The sequence below is a fragment of the Xenopus laevis genome, chromosome 1L (genome assembly GCF_017654675.1).
Source record: "Xenopus laevis strain J_2021 chromosome 1L, Xenopus_laevis_v10.1, whole genome shotgun sequence".
Lineage (NCBI taxonomy): Eukaryota > Metazoa > Chordata > Amphibia > Anura > Pipidae > Xenopus > Xenopus laevis.
The window spans coordinates 184,733,739-184,753,979 of NC_054371.1; the positions used below are offsets into that span (position 1 = coordinate 184,733,739).

Sequence of the window (20,241 nt, forward strand, 5' to 3'; positions counted from 1 at the left end):
ATATTGCAATTGTAAGTTATAAACATGTTTTTGTAGATGGTTACAGCTTTGAGGAGCGGCAGCTCTAAAGTGCCTAGATATAATAATTCAATTTAAAGAAAGAAAATTCTCCCAGCTTGCCACTGGAAACTTGTGGCTAAATCTTGAAGCAGAGGGCTGAGGAGGAGGGGTACCCTATTCAACCATGATTTGCGCATCTAATGAAGTTTCAGTGATTAAATGACAAATGAGCCAGCTGAAATTTTCCATTTCATGTCTACAATAGTTTTTTGTCTACTTTTATTTATAAAATGTTAAAACACATACTGTTATTCTTGTTTATAAACGTATTGTTAAAGAAAGATGGATGGTTTACAGCAGGGATCCCCAACCTTTTGAACCCGTGAGCAACATTCTGAAGTAAAAGCAGTTTGGGAACAACACTAGCATGAAAAATGTTCCAGGGGTGCCAAATAAGTACTGTGATTGGCCATTTAGTTGCCCCTATGTGGATTGTCAACCTACATTGAGGCTCTGTTTGGCAGTGCACCTGTTTTTCATACAACCAAAACTTGCCTAGCCTGGAATTGAAAAATAATCAACTGCTTTGAGGCCACTGGGCAACATCCAAGGGGTTGGAGAGCAACATGTTGCTCATGAGCTACTGGTTGGGGATCACTAAACTGTCAAAGCATTGGCTCCCAAATATACCACCAACAGGAATCTGCACCTTTGTAACCCTAGGGGATAAACAAAACTCTTTTCTCTTACAAAGCAGCTGTTTGTTTTTTGGGTTCACTTTTTGTTTTTACACAAAAAACAACTGATCTAAAGTTCCTGTTTATACCCCTCAGGATTTTTAATCTGCATGGTTGCAATGTTATAATTATATATATGATACTATACTAGGAGGCCATGCATTTTTCTACTTACATGTTTATCTTTGTTCCATCACTAGACTATCTAGAAGCATGTACAGCAGTCACTGGACAATCCCTTAATGGGATAATTTAAATAACAAGAGCAAAGAAAAGTAAGAGATTAGTTATACCATATTGTATTCATTTATCAGAAGTAATAAGCCTGTCTCCTCCCCATAAACATCTCTAAACATAAAATACATATTGCAACCAGTCTCATTCTAGAAAGAAAATCTGTAGACAGTCAAGGAAATTCTGATCCCAAGAGAGTCAACAGAATAAGACAACTGGTGCTATGGAATGATTCATTCATTTAGTGTGTCAATGATCCCTGGCTAAATGCAAAGTGAGAATAAGTACAATACTTGTATAACTAATTACAGTGACACCTCGATTTTAAGTCCCCTGATTTTCAGTTTTCCCACATTTTACATTTTTTATTTGTGGTCCCACCAATTTATAATGCATTTCAATGGGTGCAGTTCCCTGATGTTAAGTAATTCTTCCTGGATTTTACATTTTGTTCCCAAAAATGGCTTTTTTTCCTCTATGAATGTTTTTATTTGTGAAATAAAGAGGTTTAAAATACTAATCAGATGTATATTTTGCCATGGTTCTGCCTGTAAATGATCAATTCCAATTCCCCATATACAGTCCTGCACCAATCACTTATTATTTTAGGTTGTACATGTGACTGACAGAGAGGCCTTGCATGCCCCCCATAGTGTAACAATTACGCTGCAAAGCTTAACCCTTGTTATTAACACAGTAAATATTGTATCTCAAAGTAAAACTGACTGTGCTTATATCCTTTCAGTACTTGAATAAAAAGTTACTTTAACACATTTCCTTGATTTTACATTTTCTCTGTTTTTATATAATTTTTTCCTGGTCCCCTGAAAAACGGAAATTCGGGGTTCTACTGTATATTCTTCAGCAAGCATGGTTTTGTTGATATGTTTACATACACATTAACTTAAGAACTATCTTCTCTACATGAGACTTTGTATCTAAAAGAAGTTCCTAATCAAGGAAAATATGTCTTCATGAATGTCTTTTTCTAACAATTGAGGGAAAAAACAAACATATTTTCTAATCTATCTTTAAGAATACTGCTTTTATGATCTTCACAGCTAATAAGCCGTGAATGTGGGAAGAGGTTTGGAGGTGATAAAGTCACAATGCCAGAAGGAATCACTTTTCTTTTCTTAAGAAAGGGCTCTATCAGTGATATTGTTTCAATCCAAACAGAACTAATACAAAGTCTGTACAGACAACAAATTTAAAAAGTCCAATTTAGAGACCTTAGGATTGTGAGGCCGGGGTCTTCATACTAAACCCAACAACATCTCATTTATAAAAGGAGAAAATTGCAAACTATCACAAGTAAATAACAATGTGGCAGACACTGTCATTAGCAAGAAATTGAATGTTTACAAGAAACCAACACTCACTGGAGATTAAGACAGCTAAAAATGTAGGGCAACAAAATGTCTAAAATGACCCAATTGAGTCTTTGCTGATGGAAGATCTAGGAGTATTTGTACATAGTTAACACTTATTAGAATAAAAATGGCACAGTGCTATTTCTCTAACATTTTCTATATTCAGATGGAATCTAAGTTCACAAAGATAATATACAGTAAAAACAGTTACTCAGAATATTGGATGTTCTAACCTCAGAAAATTTGCCAGGGACGGGTTCACTCACAGTGCAACACTTCGCCAGGCGTAGATTCGCCAGGACAACGCTAATTCACTCAAATCTGAAGTTGCGGCGAAGTTGCTGGCGAAGTTGCACTAATGTTACTGCGCCAAGCGAAGTGAAGTTGCGCTAGCGTTGCCTAATTTGCATACAGCGGGAAGTTAAAGTTGAATGGACGTATATGTTGCAGAAAAAACATTACACTACACAAGCCCAGGGAACCTTAATAAAATGAAAGAGTTGTTATATTTCCCTACACATGAGCCCAGTGTATAGTTTATGTGCCATATATTAGGAAATGTAGGGGGGAAGGCAGTTACTCCCAAAAAAATTGACGCTCATTTGCAACATATCACCCTAAAAAATGGAAAAGACGCTAGCGTTTTTTGGGACTCAGAACATTTTTCAACTATTTTGTTTAGGAACTCCTATCTACTCTATTGCACTTTGCCTGGTGTGGGGTGGCAAAGGCAAGTCTGGCGCAAGAGGTAATGTTCTGTAAAGTCCACATCTTAGTGAATTTGCATAGTTACGTCCATTCGCCAGATCGCAAAATCGGCTGACGTTAGGGAGCGAAGTACCGCTACAGTCTATCTCCTTCGCTAGTGAAGTTACGCCAGCGACCGTTAGTAAATTGGCGAAGTTCCAAAATGATGTCACACTGACGAATTTACGCCAGGGTTAGTCACTTCACCCTTTAGTGAGTTTGCCCCTTTGGAGGAAACCATTGTCTATGATTCAACTTAAGTGAAGACTTAATGGATATACTGTATCAGTATTAAAGCATTGTAAATGTCAGGGCACAGTCTGCTTGCATACAAGGAACTACTGTATGTATGAAAGTAAACAAAGGTCACAAAGATATTTTACAGTAAATGTGCTAATGACTATGGAGGAAGCCACTTTCTATGCTTAAACTTTAGTGAAGACTTAATGGATATATCATTATTAAAGCATTGTAAATGTCAGGGTACAGGGCACAGTCTGCTTGTCTAACTTTATCTAAAACACTGTAGTTTATAGATGGGAGTTATAATGAAATCTACAAATGTGTTTATTTACTCTGGTACAATATGCAAACACAGTAAATGGAAAATGTTGGTTCACTGGGATCTGATCCAGAGTTCAAAGCTTTCCATACAAAATGCTTTTAACTACCTGAGTTAAAACGGTTAGCTTTTCTAAAAGCAGTGCCTGAATGATTTTGCCAGCTTACTCAGCATTCGTATGATTCTTTATATAAACACAAAGGTGAACAAATATATAAAAGCCCTTAATCTTTTTTTGAAACTGTACTTCTATGAAGGGTACACTATAATTATTGAGGTAAAACAACAGACTGCTTGCTTCAGCCATACCAGTTTAGTGAAGTGATACTTCTGTATAACTAAAAAGTAGGGAAATAAATGATAGTATCCCTAAAATGTACTTCTGTTGTAGCCCCCAACAGCTCCACATCTTTGTGATTCTCCATCTGTGTCCATTTGATCAGTTAGTGAGAAAGAAAATCAACAATAAATCAAAGTCCTCTGAAATAAAACCACACCCCCATAACCCATGTAAACTGGCACTGCAGGGAATGGTGTTATATAAGATAGTACGAAATTCATGTTATTCATGTTTTAGTGGTGGTTCACTGTGTGCAAGTGTTTCATTCACCCTACTTTTCTTTTCTTTCAGTGACAATGATAATAGAAATTAAAGTTTTGCTTTAGCAGCCCCCCCCTTATTCTTTGGGCTGAAATAAATTCATAGTAGTAACTTCTGTAAAGGACAAAGTAGAAATTGTATGCACTCCCAGGCCTTCTCGTATTCAATAATCTGGTGCTCAGGTTATCACCTGACGAAGGGGCCTGCCCCCGAAACGTTGTGCTGTTTGACACAATAAATCCATAGGGGTATATCCCCTTTTGCATTTAATTCTGTGTGCCGTTTCCTCAATTCTTCGTAACTTCTGTAAAGGAACCATTGTTGTAATTATAATATTTATATGGGCATTATGGACTGTCACATCAGTACAAGCAACCCCCACTAGTAAGTGGCCAGAGTGGCAATAAGAAGATTCCCTCTCCTCCATCAGACAGTCAAAAATGTGGAACAAATCTGAATACTAATATGAAAACATCAAAATCCTTGGATTTCTCAAGCAAATACAAATGAAAAAAAAAAAAACCCGAAAACCTCTAATAGCTTAAATTAAATATAGGTTTTTACAATTGGAAATTTTAAATTCCATTGACTTCTACATGACCCCAACAGCTTTTAGATGGTGAAATGCTGTATTAGTGTTTTTGTGGGTTTTTTCTCATTTGTATTTCTCATAGCTTAGAGTAATAAGTGTAATCCATGATTTTTAGTGCTAAAAAATATTTGTGATTTGTGAAATGAACAAAATAAGAACAATAGTAAGTTGGCCCTGTAAAGTTTGGGGGTTCAGATCCCAAATAACTCTCTTCTACAAAATCAACACAACAGGTGCCTTGGTGTAAACATCCATCCCAGCAATGGTATTTGACTGCTATACCTCACTCATGCACAATTTTGTTGGAGGGGGTCTGTTAAGACGTTTGTTAACCCTCTACCCCAACCAGCAACATATTGCTCTCCACTCCCACTGATGTTGCTCCAAGCCTGCTAGCAGGCCACATGGGGCTATTTATTAGCCTATCACAGCCATTATTTGGCAACCCCAGAAGATGTTTTTCCTGCTTGTATGGCTCCCAAACAGTTTTTACATTTGAGTGTGGCCCATGGGTAAAAACATTTGGGAACCCTTGCTTTACTCCATTTGCATATTGTGGAGGGAATAATTCAAGCATTTGATCCAGCATTTAAGTTTCTCAGCACACGGTAGGAATGTCAGGTCTATATACAGTAACATAAGTGTTTTATTAACCGTTTCTCACATGAATGCTTCATCTAGCCCATCTTTTATCATCTAATGGGCCACTGAATTCTTAAAGTTGATATTGGCACCAAAACAGATGAATGAAGGCATCTGACATCTAAATGGAAATCTACAACCTTGTTTTTATATGAATTTCTAAGATTAACAGGTCATTGTTGCTTGACTCTGTTGCAACAGACTGGGCTACCTAATGTAATGGCAATACTAATACGGAGCTACATGGAGAGAGAAATCAAGAAAGAGAGAGAAGGGATTGAATGTATGCAGAAGTCCTGGTACATCTCTTGCTCAAGTGTCTGCCTACTGTGATGATTAATTATATGAACAGAGTGAATTCTGTAAAATTGCAAACATCACTTAACCTTTTACAAAGCCATCAAAGCCATCCATGTTTCATTATAATAGTTATTTATTAAGAATCTAGAAATATTCATCTTTGTCTGCTGAGTAATGCTTGACATTGTTCCAGTTATGTGCCATTTTATAAATGAAATATAATTGTAGAAATCTAACATTATAATCATTTTTGTAATGGTGAGAATTTCAAGCTATAATGTACTTGGGTAGTTAACAAATAGTTAACAATAGTATATATATATATATATATATATATATATATATATATATATATATATATATATATATATATATAAAAAGTCCATAAGGCTGCTGCACACACTTAAAAAAGAGATAATGCCCTAGTGCTAACAGAAGTATTATATATAGTTTACAAGGAATGCTGTTGCACTCTAGGGACTTTTGCAGTAAAAAAAACGTTATTAGAATCGACGTTTCGACCCTCAATGGGGTCTTCACAAAGACCATATTGAGGGTTGAAACGTATATATATATATATATATATATATATATATATGTATACTTTTTAGTTATACAGCTCAACAAAGTATCACTTCACTAAACTGGTATGGCTGAAGCAAGCAGTCAGTTGTTTTACCTAAAAACAAGAGAATGTCTACCTCAATGATTATAGTGTATCCTTCATAGAAGTACAGTTTCACAAAAAGATTAAAGGGTTTTATATATATAACTATAGCCATTAGTATTAATTGTTATGTATACTTTATAGTAATAGTAACAGTCATTTAGGTTAAAAAAAGACACACATCTATTAGGTTCAACCTAGGGATGCACCGAATCCACTATTTTGGATTCGGCCGAACCCCCGAATCCTTCGTGAATACCGAACCGAATCCGAATCCTAATTTCCATATGCAAATTAGGGATGGGAAGGTGAAAACATTTTTTACTTCCTTGTTTTGTGACAAAAAGTCGCATGATTTCCCTCCCCTCTCCTAATTTGCATATGCAAATTAGGATTTGGATTCAGTTCGGTCGGGCAGAAGGATTGGGCAGAATCCGAATCCTGCTGAAAAAGGCCAAATCCTGGCCGAATCCCGAACCGAATCCTGGATTCGGTGCATCCCTAGTTCAACCTTTTAGTTTAAGTGAAACCTGCATAACTGCTAGCCGATCCAGAGGAAGGCAAAAAAAAAACCAACATGCAATTTGCCTCAGAGGGGGATTCATTGCCTTCATGGAAATGGTAGGAGTCGTTGGGCCAACTTTGTTCTGAAAGCTTATTTCAGTAAGCCTGTATTTTATCTTTTAGGTAAAATCCATTCAACAATTCTATCTAATGTAATTATCAGCATATAAGGAGAGAGTTCTGCATCTTTACAGCTCTGTAAAAAAACCCTTTTCGCATATTATAATGGAACCTTTCTTTTTCTTCATATCTCAACTGGTGTTCTCCTGGTCAATAAAGCATCAGATTATATAGTTATATACTGTATTACCCATTGTCCACTTATATATTTATACATAGCTATCATGTCCACCCCTTAAACGCCTCTTCTTCAGCAAACACATTCTCAAATTAGTTGCCCTTCTTTGGATTTTCTCTATTTTAATAATATCCTGCTTGAGCACTGGAAACCAACACAGCACAGCATATTTAAGAAGATAAAGCCTTACCAGTCCTTTGATAAAGGCATATAAATATATACTTCACCACTAAGACTAGTTCAGCACAAACCATGCTCACTCTTGCACGACTATGTAGGGGAAGGTAAAAAGGTCTCATCTCGACACCAGTGAAAGGCTTGTCCCCTAAGTATCCCGGCATCACATTTTTGCCAATTGGCTAAAGAGGTCTTTGAAGTCTCTTCTCCCCCTTTGATTTTTTAAGAAAAATCCCTTCCTTCTAGGTTGTACTTGAAGGACAAGAGTTGTATTCCTGCATGATGTGTTATGATTGATTTAATTCATGTTCAGTTTAAACACTATGACACATATGATTTCTCTCTTTGTTCCAAGGTAATTAATTCAGAAACAATTAAAATGATGAAAATATAATCGATTTATGTTTTACAGACAAAAGAAAAACTGTCATTATGATGAACCTGAAAAAGCCCATGACAATTGCTCAGAATTTAAAGAAGTGCAAGTGCAAGACAAAATGTATGAACTTTTGTATCAGTTGTTGTCCAGTTTCATCTGAGTGGGCATTACATGTACTATTATGAGAACAAGTATGATAATGGTTGTACTTAAAAGATATTTGATTATTATGTTTATTTAAATAGCACTGTCACATAATGCAGCACTTTACAGAAATTGTTCATTATTCACATCAGTCCTTGCTCCAGTGACACTTACAATTTAATATCATTAGGTAGGCTGAATAAACCTTTAAAGTTTATGACATTGTAAAAATTTTAAAAAAATGTAAGCCTTATGCAATTTCCAGCACATGGAAAATGGAGAAAATGGAGATTGACCCCTGACATCTTAAAAAGGACACAAAAATGTAAATCTTTTTTTATATTCCAAAAAATATGGTGGCCAAATGCCATGAAATCTTCCCCATCTCCCCTAGGACTTGCATTCAATATGAAACACAATTAAGTCTTTTGATATAGTTACATAATTAAATCGGGTTGAAAAAAGACAAAGTCCATCAAGTTCAACCCCTCCAAATGAAATCCCAGCATCCATACACACACCACTGCCTACTCTCAGATAAATTATAGATACCCATATCTATACTAACTATAGTTCTAGAAAGTATGGATCATTCTGAACATGATTTATTTCAATGTCTTCTAACATTTTTTTCTCCTGACAAAGAATTCCAGAACTTCTTTAGTTAACATTCTCCCTAGGCTTATCTCTGTGCTCTGACTCCCCCTCTCACTCCAACGGTAATGTTCTGGATCTCATATTTACCAGACTCTGTTCAACCACCAATTTTACTAACTCACCATTTCCCCTCTCTGATCACAATATGCTCACATTGCAACTCTCACTAACTCCCTCCTCACCCCCTGCTATACCCCAAACACCGCATCTCTCTTCTTCCTTTGACTCTCTTCACTCTAATATCTCGGTCATCTCTTGTCCTAATGTGGCTACCTCTGTCTACTACAGCACACTCACCACTGCCCTTAATGAGCTTGCTTTCAGAATAAAATTCAAATCAATGACCCTGACATTCAAAGCACTTCATAACTCTGCCCCACCCTACATCTCTGATCTCATCTCTATATACTCACCCAACCGCTTACTACGCTCCTCTACTGACCTGCTACTCAACTCTTCTCTCATTACCTCTTCACATGCTCGCATTCAAGACTTTGCAAGGGCTGCACCCCTCCTCTGGAATTCTGGTCTGTCCGACTTTCTCCCAACCTTTCTGCTTTCAAAAGATCTCTTAAAGCGCACTTCTTTAGAGAAGCCTACACTCACTCTGCTTAGCTACCAAATGCAATACCACATACAGTACTACATTTCTCAGTCACTTAATTCTGATCTTGCCCACTCCCACACCTTGTGTCTTATTCCCTTCCCTTTAGATTGTAAGCTCTTTTACACAGGGCCTTCCTTGCCTTTTGTACTGTATTGGTTGTGATGTATGTAGCTCCATATATTCTATGTATGTAATTAATGTGATTTAGTTGTATAAACACATTTACTTTACAGCGCTGCGAAATATGCTGGTGCTATATAAATACATGTTAATAATAATAATAATAATAATAATAATAATAACTATTCTGCTTTTGTGATGTTCTGTATAAGTTGTCTCTTTTTACTCACTGGGTGAGTCTTTTGTACTTTCCAAGTCTTTCCCACCATAATGTCTAGAATTAGGAAAATGAAGTGTGATAGAACTGTCATTGGCAGGTGGAAAGTGGAGTTACATGACCACCAGGTGTCCCTAATCTTTTTTAGCTGTGAGTCACATTCAAATATAAAAAGAGTTGGGGAGCAACACAAGCATGAATAATGTTCCTGAGCAATGCAAAATAAGTGCTGTGATTGGTCATTTGTAAGCCCCTGTGTGGATTGCCAGCATACAGTAGGCTCTCTTTGGCAGTACATTTGTTTTTTATGCTTCCAAAGTAAGAATTCCAAAATAAGCACATACTTTGTGGTCACTGGTAGCAACATCCAGGGGTTTGGTGAGCAACATGTTGCTCACGAGCCATTGGATGGGGATCAGTGCTCTAAACTGTTCTGTTTTTCTCACATAAAAAAAGTTCTTTGACTTGTAGTGCTTCTGGTCACTCTCTCAACTAATTTTGCTAACAAAATAAAAAAAGTCAGGCAGGATGCTGCTGTTGTGTTTATTACAATGTAAGTTTATTGGGAGCTCACCGCAACACAATGGGGGGGGTGTTACCTGTCTTCCTTCCTCAGGTGCGGAGCAAAGTTGTATTGTGCTCTACGTGTCCCAATAAACCTTACACACAACAGCAGAATGCTCTCTGACTTCTTTGATTTTGTTTTCTGCTTTGCACACCATTTATACTCATTTATGAAGGCAAGTACACAAAAACCGACACAAATTGCCATGTATTTACCCACAATGTATTGTTTTTTCCCCAAATTCCAGTATAATAGTCTAATAATAGCCCAGCTAATTAGCCTGCACCACAAACTGTGCAAAATGTACCGATGTGTATGCAAATTATCGGCCAAGTTGTGGTACAAGTTTTTCTTATCACAATTACTGTCAATACTGATATGACAATGCATGTAACATTATTTGGATGTTATTCACTTGGAGAGTCAGTTTTGTAAGTACAGGGTTCAGTTGGTGCCTGAATGGCTGAAAGTAAGGGGACGTGTAGGAGCAGGAGGGGGAACACCACATGCCTCTTGCCCCTCATCAATATAGTTCTGCAGAACATATACAGCACTTTATTCCTCTGGGAATTCACATCTCTGCACTCTTTTTTAGAGTGTAGAGATCTGCAGGGTGCAATGTACAGAAAACATGGCAGATTTTTCTCTCGCCAACCTGCCCTGCACGTTATATTAGGAATGCTCCAAACCATTTTGGGATTTGGCTGAATCATTCATGAATGATTTGGGTGAATTCCTGAATCTGGACACTAATTTGCATATACAAATGGCATGGAATAAGACATCTGTTATTATTTTGATGACGACATCCCTTTTAATTGTAACATTTCTAAGGCATGGCCTAATTCAGTATACTATCTTCCAGACATTTCGCCGGTAAGTTGCACTATAATACCGTTTGGGGCTGATACTAATGATCCTGCTTTACGTGGATCAAACAAGATGTATTATTAAAGATCCCCTCAAAGCCAACCCCATTTATACCGGTAATAAGGAAGTGACACTTCATTATAAACACAACTCTGTCTATTTCCCTAAATTATTCAATTCTCTATGAATATTAGATATTCCTTCCTATTCAATTCACATTATTAATGTGAATCCATGAAGCATCATACAAGCTGTTCTGTACAACATGGCGTGTAGGTGTTTGTAAAGAAGGAGCCTGTGATTCATATGCAGTGAGCTCATGTATAGAAAAGCATTGGTTCATTTAATCATCAATTGAGGGAGTATCTTTGTATCATGATGTTTTGTTCTTATATGGCATCTTTTCATCATACAGTTAACATCAATAACATTTGCAAAAAATACCATGGCATACTTTTTGTGCAGAGATAAATTCCAAGCCCACTAACTAATCCTCTTCAAAGTGGGAAAAACACAGAAAAAAAGAATGTGTATAGATAAACATGCCCTTCAAATTTTAAGGTGGTTATTTACTAAAATGTATCTCTTTGTCCCGATAAAAAAAAGCTCAACCAAATTCCCATGTCTGATTTTGCCTTATTTAATAATAAATGTACTCTATTTAATCGGATTGGTAAAAAACTCCAAAATATGGATCAAAAATCTAGATTTTTTTTGCAGTTTTTGCCCGAAAACCCTCAAAAAGTCAGATTTTTGGGCAAAATCCAGGGCAGACCAAAATAACGCCAAATTGGGATAGGTGCCTCTCTCATTGACTTATACAGGACCTCGACAGGTTTGAGATGATGAATTTTCGAATTCAGGTTTTTTGCAGCATCAGGATATAATAAATCTCGAAAAATTCAAGTTTTTTTCACTATAAATTCAAGATTTTGTTTATTAAAAATGCAAGTTTTTTTTCACGAAAAATTCAAGTTTTTTTGTCAACAAAAGCTTGATCAGAAAAATTTGAGGTTTATTAAATAATAATGATATTTTTTTTTGGCAATCATTATCATAACAGGTACAGCATCCATTATCCAGAAAGCTCTGAATGATGGGAAGGTTGTTTCCTATAGACTCCATTTTAATTAAGTAATTCAAAATATGAAAACATGTTTCTTTGTACTTGATCCCAGCTAATATATAGCTAATCCTTATTGGTTGGAAAACAACCCTATTGGATTTATTTAATGTTTAAATGATTCTTATCAGACTTAAGGAATGAAGTTCCAAATTAAGGAAAGACAAACCTCATGTCCCAAGCATTCTGGATAACAGATCCCATATGTACTTAGACACATTTTTCTCCCATACAACAATTTTTTGTTTGAGAGAATGTTTGAAAGAGCAGCAGGAAAGTCCCAACAAAATTTTTAAAATGTAATAAAACATTTATGAACAAAATATTGACTATATTAGATTTATGTCCCTTTGATCTGTGTGAAACATATCCCTTGTTATACCAATACAACCTAGGGTTCATTAATTTTGGGACAAGGTACAGAGTGTAAAAAAAGTCATGTTTTTTTAACATAATTCATCTGCCTGTCCAGGAGATGTGCATTTTCAGTACCTTCAGTAACTTTTCTTGCTCCAAAAAAGGAGGGGAAATACATGGGGAGGACCTGGGCATATTCAGGTGTTGCAAGGAATGAGCACCAGGAACACAGGGCCACCAGAGCCTGGTACTTAATCCCCCTGCAAAGAGCATTTTATAAGTACACAGAGAAAATATCTGCATAAATGCATTCTTAGAGACATTATATATATATATATATATAATGCTGTGTTTTTGCTGTGGATTGTACCAAGGTGCTAAATGATCATCTTTGATGTACTAATATATTGTTAATCCCTACTGTCTTTTGCTTACAGATCATTTCGATTGTAAACTCTTGTGAGAACGACACCAGGAAACATTTGAATAGTCCTGTGAGAAAGGCCCTGTGATCCTTTTTTTATCCTGCAACCCTCATTATATTGTAGCACCTATTTGGCTGTATTTAGACAAATACCCACTTTCATGATAAAGCATTGGCTACATGCAACTTACACAACAGGGTCAGGGCCTTTGCCAAGTGAAAGCTATAACTACATAACACAGGCTACTGCATATAAAAATGGATTAATTGGACACTAGGAGGTTCTTGATGGTGAAATAACAGATGGTTTACAAGTGACCACAGGTTTACTCACGCAGGAGTTGATGCAGGTGTAGCATATCACAGAGGATGGAGGATAGCAGAAGATGATACAGCACAATGAAGACTGTCACTACCATAAGGCATAGTAGTCAAGTGTACATCAATTCCCAGAAGACAGATATACCTCTGTGGGGATCGGGATCACCAGTGGAGTAGTTAGGGAGTCTTAAGCCTAACACCCTATCCACTGAGTCCCTGCACTAATGACAAACAAGAAGCCTTTGGGAAGCTACTCCCTACTACTATCCATGATGGAGCACACAGCTGCTCATGCTATATAAAGCTGACTATCTCACTGTCCTAGAGAGTCTATTAAAGATCTGCCCTAATGATAGCTAACCTCGTTCACAGGGGTTCCTGGTCCCTGACTTAATCACCAAAGGTACAGGTCCCTTTGGGGCGAATGGCTTTATTGGCACCTTGGTGATCGCAGGCTCAATGGGAAACACCTAGCAGCACAGACACCAGGAGCCAAAGAGGAAGAGGCCACTCCCTAGGCACACTATATAGCAGTGTGGCAGGAAATGGTATTACACCCTTTGACCAATAACTAATGGTGTACTAAATGAACTGTTACAGGGGCTTAATACAATAACAATAGATATAAGAAAAGGGTAGGGATTTAACTCTATAGGAGCCTAACAGTCCCTACAACATGACCCCAGTTTGTTATAAATTATTGTAAAGTGCTGCACAATATGCTTGTGTTATATAAACACATGATGATAATGATGATGCAGGCACCTCTGTGACTGCAGAGATATCTTCTTTGCCTCCCACCTCTTTATATTGTATTCAGACATTCTCTAGAAAGGAGAAATAAGAATCCCTAATCCCATAAGTCTTTATATATACAAAAAAGGGAAAAAGCCCCTAAACTGTTGTCTTCTTCACGTCTTCTTTAGTCCTTCCTTTTACCACTTTTGTGTTCCTACACAATTTCAAAATATTAATTTACATAAAGTGGACCATGTATTGAAAGATACAATGAAAGCCAATTGTGCTGACAAAAAACAAACATCCCAACTACCACCCTTGTGTCGCCCCAAGGCCCTTCTGCCTCTCCAGTCACCGGCATCTTACTCTGTCTACCCAACTGATGGGCAGGCTATTAGCAAATATTTAATAGGTCAAGTCTTTTAGGTAATTGAGATATCTACTAAATCTACAGAGCGTTAAATGAATATGGATTATTATAATTATTGATCTGTACCATAGTTAAGCATTTTATTATTACCGTAAAAACTCATTATTAGCTGAGGAATTAGTTAATGATTTTCAATTTCCTCAAAAGACATTTATAGCATTTTCAATCGAGTGGCAGCTTTGCATGCTGTGCCCCCAACCATAATATTTAAATAAAACTGGTTGAGTGGTTACTGTGTAATTGCATGTAGTATACATTGCATAATAATTTGCTATTTATATCTCAGGGATTTAGCTACCTAATATTAATCAGCTGGTGTTGGGCATATTTGTATGAAATAAACTGCCGAACAAAGGTGGTACTGTTGTAGAAGCCCCTCATCTGTATTAAACAGTAAACACCAAAAAATGTACTATTTCCCTGCATTGGTGTGTTTGCTTCAGAAAAACTATTATAGTTTATTTAAATGTTGTGCTGTGTAGCCATGGGGGCAGCCATTCAAAGCTCAGGTCACATAGCAGAAAACAAATGCAGTGTGTAGAACACCATTGTATTATATTACAGAGCTTATCTATCTGCTATGCAACCTGTGCCATTTCTCCTTTTTCAGATTAAATGGCTGCCCACCATGGCTACACAGCAGCCTATTTATATAAATGTAGCAAACACATGCATTTTACCAATGCAGGGCAACAGTACATTATATTTTAAATTACTTTAAAATGCTTTCATTTTTGCTGTTACTGATCCTTTCAATGATGCAGAAAGTGTATATTATGTATAACATTTTTAGTTACATACATTTTTAGTGGAAAGTGCATTAAAAAAGAAAAGAACATTGTCTGAATGGACCATAAATAGTGAGTGTCGTCTGTTTTTAAGGTTTAAGATAATGCCAGCTTGGTTTTTACCCTGCATCTAATACATGATGTTGGTTTCCAAGTGGTGGGTACTGCCATTTAGATAAACAGCTGGGGCATTTTCTATCACTTTTCTTCTGCTTAACACTCCAAAAGTATATGCATATTCTGTGATGTTCCCCCAAGTCATCTCCATTCCGATGTAGTTCTACTTTATGTTCCATAATGAAATCACTAGACACATTAATGGATCCTAATAAACACACAAAAACTGGCGTGTGGCTCTGTCCAAAATCAAAGTAGATAAATAAATAGTCCAAAAATGAAATAAATGAAAAATGAATGAGAAATAGTGAAGCTAATGAAATGGATTCTCACCAAGACAACCTCCAGTCCAAGGGTTGACAATCAATTTATTCAGTATATGAAATACAAGTGAGTTGAGGGCCGTTTCCAAGTAAAGTAGTAGCTCAAGTTATAAGTTAAAACGGCTTTATTAGGACATGCTGAGACCTAAGCATGTCCAAATAAAGCTTTTAACTTATCATAACTTGAGCTACTACTTTACTTGGAAACGGCCCTCATCTCACTTGAATTTCATATACAGCCATGGATCCTCCTTGATATTATCTCTTGCAAGGCATGAACTGCTCTTCCAGTGTAAACCTTTAATGAACTAGCAAACCCTAATTCACTGGTGGTGCCAAGGCACTCCATTGAATTATAATGATTTTTCCCCAGGTAAGTACTAAATTTTTGGGGAAAAAAAGCACTTTCTAAACCAGCTCCCTCATATTTGATGTCTCTTCCAGGCATCCCTTGCAAAGAATTATACTTACATCTGTATAGTAGTGAAAAACTTTACTCTACTGTGCATTCACAAGGCTAAAAGGCCCCATTTCCATGAGTCTCTTTGCCAGAAGTTATGCGGTTCTATAGAAGTGAAATTGATGTGGACGTTTGTCTTTTTTTCCGCTTAACTTACTATGAAATAATTATGTTCTACAGAGCTTATCTGCTATCTGCTGTGTAACCTGAGCCTTTTCTCCTTTGAATGGCTGCCCCCATTGCTACACAGCAGCTTATTTATACTAACAATAGTAGTGTTTCTGAAGCAGACACAGCAGTTTAACTAGTGCAAGGCAACACTGCATTATATTTTTATTACTTTAAAACACTTTAATTTTTTGATATTACTGTTCCTTTAATTAGTGTGTATTTTAAATAAAATCATCTAATTACTCACAGCTGCTAATATTAACAACTTAATCATCTTACTTCCAATAAATGCTTGCTTTGAATGCACTATACAAAATGGCACGTTTCTATGCTTTATAACATTAAACCCAACAAACCCAACATTCTCAAATGTGATAAGCAATGCAAAGCACCATGTTTTTTACACTTTTGTGGTCCATTGCTCATTGTGCCCTGAGGCCCACCTTTTAGTGTTCCTAGCATTGAGACTTGTGCCTTGCTCGGTATGTAACTCCTCTGTTTTGTGCTTCTTAGCACTCCAGTGCTTGCGCCTGTACTCGTAAATGAGCCAGTGTAACCACTGAAAACGGTCAGCTCCAGTACACCATGCACAGCTGCATTTTTAAAGGGGAATGTTGTATTGTAGATTTGGTTTCCTTTCTGATTTGTTCAATTAGAAGTATTACTGCTCATGGAAGAGTTGTATTACCCAACAAGTTATTCTTAGGTCACGGTCAACATCGATGGACCCTAGCACTGTCTATCACTCTAATCTGTAATGTTTTTGGCAGTCTGAACCTTTGATTTTGTACCAACCCACTCATCACTATAAAATTGACAACAATGACTCTACTCTTCATTCCTTGATGCCTGCAACTGTCACGAACAAAGCTGAAGCAAATTCTCCTCCATCTGTTTTGTTTTGATACAAAGTGTTCCCATAGTCCCACTGGGGCAGGCATAAACATTTGCAGGGACTGCATAGCGTATCCACCCAATGTATTCCACAATGCAGATAGAACATTTGATAAGAGGAAGAATAAATGTGTATGCATAACTGAATAAACAGAAGTTGTTTATTCCATCAGAGATACAAATTCTTATCTGCAAAAAGCAGAACGTTGTTTAATCGCTTGTATCTTTTCTCCTGTTAAATGGATTTCCATTCTCAAGAGACTGATAACTGAGAAAAATTAATTACAGTAGCATCAAATACATTTTCCAGTAGAACAGGCAGACAACTGTATAGAACAAAGAAAGGTCAGACAAACACAAGCATTTCTTTTAAGAAGTGGCATTGGAAACAGTTGTTCCCCAAATCAGATTTTACCTTTTGCCTGCTGTAAATGGTAAAATCTACAGTGCTGGGTGTCAAGGAGCACTTATTGATCTACGCCATGCAAATAAAAGGCACTGGGGCACTTCCTTCACTTGTCAAAATCAAACCATTAAACTGTTCACAAAAGAAATGCAAATGCATGATAAGGTGCCCAGGAGACCCTGTCTTTGAGTGCTGGAGCCGCACCTTAAAGTGATACTGACATGTACCATACCTATAGTATAACAGTGCTGTGGTTCAATGCAAGTAATAATGACATGTTCCTAACTGAAAGCTGTCTTCAGCCAAGTGCTATTTTCCTCTCACCGTATTAACACTGGCTCTCTGCCTCACCAGTTCTGTCGAAGGGATCCGTCAATAGGCAGGGCCCGGGGTACTTTCTATATTTGTTCTCCAACCTGTTGAAGGATTGTACCTTCTGTATCTACTTAGAGGCAGTTTGGCTTAAAAAAATAAAAATAACTTGATTGATATCCTTCCTGTAATAAGAATGTGTCATTGTCACTTTAATCTGCCGGTGACTGCATTCATCCACAGTCGTCATACACAGGGTCGGACTTGAGCATTGGGGGCTCACCAGGACTGCCAACGTGCCGTGGCAGACAATCTTTTTTTTTTAGGGGACAGCCGATCGTGGGACCAGTTCAGACAAGGGTATGGCAAATTCTGTCTGATCTTTTTCAGGAACTTTCTATATTAGTTCAATATCATCTATATAGCTCTGGACAGGTAGGCATCCAGATCAAGTGTCATGCAAATATGACTCTTTCTCAAGCATCCCATATGTAGGTTTCCAAAGCTGGGTGCAAGCCTAGTCCCCATTAGGTTCCATATACCTGAAGGTAATGCTTATCCTCATACCAGAAAAAAACATGTTCTAGCATGAATTCAATCCCTTTTAGAATGAATCCTTTCTGGAAGGGGGTAATGTTTCCTCAGTTTTTAGGTAATGGGCTATTGCTGTTAAGCCCTGACTGTGTCTAATTGATATATATAACAATTGTATATCCAGGGGCACATTTACTAATGGTCGAATATCGAGTAAAATCCTTCGACTTCGAATATCGAAGTGCAAGGATTTACCGCATTTCCTATGATCGAATGATCAAAGGAAAAATCGTTCGATCGAACGATTCGAAGGAGTTTAATCCATTGATCGAACGATTTTACCTTCAATCAGAAATTTGTTAGAAAGCCTACGAGGACCTTCCCCATAGGCTAACATTGGTGCTCGGTAGGTTTTAGGTGGCAAAGTAGTTGGTCGAAGTTTTTTTTAAAGAGACAGTACTTCGACTATCGAATGGTTGAATGGTTGAATAGTCGAACGATTTTTAGTTCGAATCGTTTGATTCGAAGTCGTAGTTGAAGGTCGAAGTAGCCAATTCGATGGTGAAGTAGCCAAAAAAATACTTTGAAATTCGAAGTATTTTTTGTTCTTTTCCTTCACTCGAGCTAAGTAAATGTGCCCCCAGTGTTGCCAGTATTGTTCCTGGTTCCCATTTGTAATTTGTTTTAATAACTGTATAAATTGAGTCAAATCTCTAAATATGTAGGGATGTTAAATATTTTTGTAACATTACGGCTATATATTGTGACAAATTGATTGTTGGAGATGCCTAAGATTTGTGGCCTCCCTGGAGGGTTTTCCAAATCTTTATGTATTTTTGGGAGCCCTCCATTTTTTTTTTCATTTAATATTTCATTCTCTTTGGCTCTGTCTAGCATCTGTGCCAATACTAGGTACTATAATCATTTAAAGATTTTGACACATCTCTAAATACTTTCTGCATAAGAATTATGCCTCCCTCTTCTGCTACTTTAATGATTAGAGTGTCATCTTTCCTCAGCTTTACTAGAGCCAAATTTTATTTTATTGTTAGATTGGATTTATGGGGTTTTTTTGCTTCAATTTCAATTTTTTTTGTTATTCTTTGAGGTCTTTTTATATTAATTCCTCACAAATTTTTATATAATTTCCTTTCTGCTGAGAGGGAATAAATGTAGACTTCTTGTTATTAGAGAAGTGTGAATATATTGTGGACCTTCTTTACATAGTAAGTAAGGTTGAAAAAAGACACACGTCCATCAAGTTCAACCTCTTTTTTTTTTAAATCTGCCTTACTGCCAATTGATCGAGAGGAAGGCAAAAAACCCATCTGAAGCCTCTCCAATTTGCCTCAGAGGGGGAAAATTCCTTCCAGACTCCAAAATGGCAATTGGACTAGTCCCTGGATCAACTTGTACTATGAGCTATTTCCCATAACCCTGTATTCCCTCACTTGCTAAAAAGCTATCCAACCCCTTCTTAAAGCTATCTAATGTATCAGCCTGTACAACTGATTCAGGGAGAGAATTCCACATCTTCACAGCTCTCACTGTAAAAAAAACCCTTCCGAATATTTAAGCAGAACCTCTTTTCTTCTAATCGAAATGGGTGACCTCGTGTCAGATGGAAAGACCTACTGGTAAATAAAGCTTTAGAGAGATTATTATACGATCCCCATATATATTTATACATAGTTATCACATCACCCCTTAAGCACATCTTCTCCAGCGTGAACATCCCCAATTTGGCCAGTCTTTCCTCATAGCTAAGATTTTCAATACCTTTTACCAGC

General features: G+C 37.0%; 1 protein-coding gene across 1 annotated transcript in view; it reads right to left on the reverse strand.

Annotated features, from left to right (window-relative positions):
* Positions 1-20,241, reverse strand: part of prr16.L (proline rich 16 L homeolog) — a 184,316-nt gene that overhangs the window by 12,325 nt on the left and 151,750 nt on the right. The window lies entirely within an intron of this gene.